Here is a 4,217-nt window from a genome sequence, read left to right as displayed (position 1 = left end):
ATTAACATTTTGGGTCTGGGTTAGTTCTATACTTGTTGCACAAAAGTGCCTAGAGCAGGTAGAGCTTTGGGCTTTTCTGATTCTAATATTTTTAGATTAAAGGTGAGGAGCAGGGATGTGAGAAAAGATTTTTGTCCTACTGGGAAAATCAGATTGAAGCTGTAAGCAGATTTCAAGCATATTCGGTTATCGGCAGGATGTCGTTGATAGGTATCTATCAATTCAGATGGGACAGAAATTGTGAAATACATGCTATTTCTGTACAACAGTGTGTAATTGCATTCCTAGTCGAGCGTCTCTTCTGCCACCATGCACCAATGCCAGTGCTCCATTGCTCCTGCCCCACTGGAGTAAATACATGGAAATGCCATCAGCAGCTGTAGGTAAAATTCTGCTGCTGTCGTTATTACCACCAAGAAGGCTGTTAGTGGCCCAGGATTCCGATTTCCAGCTCCACCAAAGCCAGAATTGGGGCGTAGGCAGTAGTACACGTTGTGCCCAGTGGAGGTGGGAAGGCACAGGGGGAAGGGGATGCCAGAGGCCCTCCAAGCTCATCAGGGAAACCGCGGGCTTAGGTCTGTCCTTCCCTGTGCTCCTCTTCTCTGTTTTCTCTGGTCTTTTTCCAACTGGCTCACCTCCACTTCCTCCAACAGGTCCGGGCTCACGTCCCCAACCCCTACCCCATCCTTGCTGTCAGTTACTTCATTCTTTCAATGGATATGTTAACAAGAATATTTTTGAGCAATTACTAGTTACAAGGGGTGATTAAAAACTGAATCATAATATGGCTCTTCTCCTAGAGTGCTAAAAATCCTAAGAAGGGTAGGAAACTGCACTTATTAAAGCTTCTACCACGTGCCAGGGACTGTTACGCGGGATGTTTTGACATGTTGCCTCATGTAATTTTTTTTTAAGTGTCTGTTTATTTTTGAGAGAGAGAGTGAAACGGTGTGTGCATGCACCACTGGTGGAAGAGCAGAGAGAGAGAGAGACAGAGAGAGAGAGAGCGAATTCCAAGCAGGCTCTGTGCTGTCAGCACAGAGCCCGCCGTGGGGCTTGAACTCATGAACTCTGAGATCATGACCTGAGCTGAAATCAAGAGTCAGAGACTCAACTGGCTGAGCCAACCAGGTACTCTGCTTCTTTTAACAGCTCTGTGGTATAGGGTCGCTGCTGCTGCTGCTGTGTTTAACAGAGGAGGGACTGAAACCCCCGGGGCTGGGATTTTAGCTCATGCCTTTGCGCTACTTAAGGATGCTTTTCTGCAGGAGGGTGAAGAGGTGTGCAGAAACAACTGTAATTCATGGTAGAAAGCGGTGAGTGCTGTGGGACAGACTCCATGGATGGCTAAGGAATTTCACAAGACAGAGACACTTGCTTCTGGGTACTGTGGTACACGCTCACCAAAGCGGAGTGGCCGCACCTCCAGTGGGAGCGTTTATACCATGGAAATGAGCAGTTGCTCTGAATCAGGGCTTCTTCTTTTTCTTTTTCTTTCTTTCTTTCTTTCTTTCTTTTTTTTTTTCCTTTTAACCCACACACTTCGGCTTCCAGGTGAGAATAGTGAGAGGAACATTTGGCAGAACAGGAGCTATGTGAGCAGAATTTGAAAGCATGGGGAAGATTTTTACTCACACATGTTGGGCAGGGGGTTCCCTCAGGAAATAGCAAGGGCGGGGACACTGGGGAAGGAAAGGATACCATAGGGCGTAGTGGGGATGCTTGTTTGGCTGGGGGAGCAGGGATTGCGGGGAGAAGGTATACATGTTGGAAAGGAAAGATTCTGGAAGGCCTTGAGGGTTGGTACAAACCAAGAGTCAGTCCGGTCCTGGTCAAGGTTCACTTTCTTTGCTAGCTACTTACCAGTTGCCTCAGTCTCCATCTGTGCTTGTTCTGCTGGGGCTGGGAGTCCATACACTGCATAATCCAGCTGCTGGTAGGTCCTGCCAGTGGGAGGCCCTGGTGGGAGACCAGCAGGACAAAGAGACATCTGCTTCTGGCTCTTCCAATGTGGCCATGGCTAGCGGTTGCCGGACATTGCTAGCATTTGCTAGCGAAGGTGGGTGATTCCGGACCCCAGCTGTCCCGAGCCAGGCAACATCTTGTCAGAGAATCAAGGCCTCTCTTCTGGGCTGCTCCAGGGCTGACCACCCGTGGGTATTCACTGCTTCTCATCTCTGGGTATCACTCCATTCTTTCTTGTTCTTTCAGAATTCCTCTCCTTTGTCTTCTTAGGCCTTCCAACAGCTTTGTAACTGATCTCCTGCATTAAAGTCTGTATGTTTGAAATACTTACAGTAGTTTTCCTGACTAGACCTTGGCTGATACATCTTCTGGTAAGATATTTGAGAAAGAAGAGTCCCAGCTTTACTCTGGAGTTGCCTGTCATGAAGCCTCTCCTCCATGCCACTCCAGCTGTGTCACAGGTCACTGCTGTTTTCCTTCACTGGAGTCCCTCCGTAAAGGACATTACGTCCATGGGTCTCAGAAGAGGGACAAATGGGAGGTAGGTCTCTGTACTCAATCTCTTTGTTTCCTGCCCCAGTGTCACATCAGAATGAATGAGTGTACTGTACCTTCCATCAGGCTTGGGGACACAGGAGGGTTTAATATGCCAGCCACCTAAATAGTCTGAAATTGTATATCTAACATTCCCATTCCTATGAGTCTGTAAAAAAATTTTTTTAATGTTTATTCATTTTTGAGAGGCGGAGAGAGTGTGAGCGGGGGAGGGATAGAGAGAGAGGGAGACACAGAATCTGAAGCAGGCTCCAGGCTCTGAGCTGTCAGCACAGAGCCCAACGCAGGGCTCAGACCCATGAACCATGAGATCATGACCTGAGCCGAAGTCAGCTGCTCAACCAACTAAGCCACCCAGGCCCCCCCCCCCCCCCGCCAATGAGTCTTTTTTTTTTGTAAAGTGTATTTACTTATTTTGAGAGAGAGAGAGAGCAAAGGCAGGGGAGGTCCAGAGAGAAGGAGAGACAGAATCCCAAGCAGGCTCTGCACCATCAGCACAGAGCCTAATGCAGGGCTCAAACTCACGAACTGTGAGATCACCACCTGAGCCAATATCAAGAGTCAGATGCCTAATCTACTGTGCCACTCAGGTACCACCCATCATGAGTCTTCTTTTTTTTTTTTTTTTTCATGAGTCTTCTTTAAAAAATAGACTCTATTTTTTAGAACAGCTTTAGACTTTAAAAAAAAAGAACAGCTCTAGACTTGAAGAAAAATTGAGAAGATAATACAGAAAGTCCCCATGCACCCATTTCCCCCTGTTGTTGATATCTTGAATTCCCATAGGATTTACGTCCCTTCACATCAGGGCTTCATACTGTCAACATGATTTGGGACTGCTGATGTTGGCCTTGACCGCCAGGCTTAGGTGTGTTTTTCTGGTTTCTCTACTCTGTAGCTACTCTTTGTCCCCTTTCCATTCTGTCCTCTTTGCAAGAAAGCCATTCTGCACAGCTCGCACATACAAAGCGGGGAGTCACAAGTCACCTCCTTGAGGGTATAGTATGTATTTGAATTATCTGGAACTCTTCCTGAAGGGACTTTTGTCTCTTCTACCCCATTCATAGACATCCAGTCATTTAATTATCCAATCCATCCTCCATGGGACTCGTGGCTGTTGATTTTGTACTTGGAGTTATAATGCCGTACAGCTTTGTTTGTTTCATTGCTCAAATTGTCCCAGCTTGGGTCACTAGAAGCTCTTTGAATTGGCTCCTCTGCACCTTTGATATACTCTCTTCATTGTAGTTACTTTGCGTTTGTTGGTTTAGTTTCCTGGGGCTACAAGTGCTCCAGGTTCGTCTTGTATACTTCCTGCCCCAGCCCCAGAATCAGCTATTTCTCCAAAGAGTCCTCGTTCCTTTTATTGGAGAATGATACTGGAAACCACCATCTGGGTGCTGGATGTGCTAGTACAGGAGTGTTGTTGTTTCCGGGCTTTCCTAGATGACAAAGCAAAGAACCGTGTGTGTGTTCACATGCACGTGGCGGTAAGCACTTCTGCAGGTAACAGTGTGTGTCACGCTGAGCATGCGTTTATCCTGATGTCCCCAACTCCGATCCATTGCCGTGCGGATCCTTCTACCCTCCTCCCTTACTTGGCTGCAACTTCCCACTCCATCAGTGAGAAACCTGGCCTCTGCCATCCACCATCCATTCGCTTCATTGTCTGATTCCAGTGCTCACGTACAGCAGCG

Source organism: Acinonyx jubatus, chromosome A3 (assembly GCF_027475565.1).
Source record: "Acinonyx jubatus isolate Ajub_Pintada_27869175 chromosome A3, VMU_Ajub_asm_v1.0, whole genome shotgun sequence".
NCBI lineage: Eukaryota > Metazoa > Chordata > Mammalia > Carnivora > Felidae > Acinonyx > Acinonyx jubatus.
The sequence above is the reverse complement of the archived record's forward strand: the minus strand, read 5'-3'. Positions refer to the sequence as shown.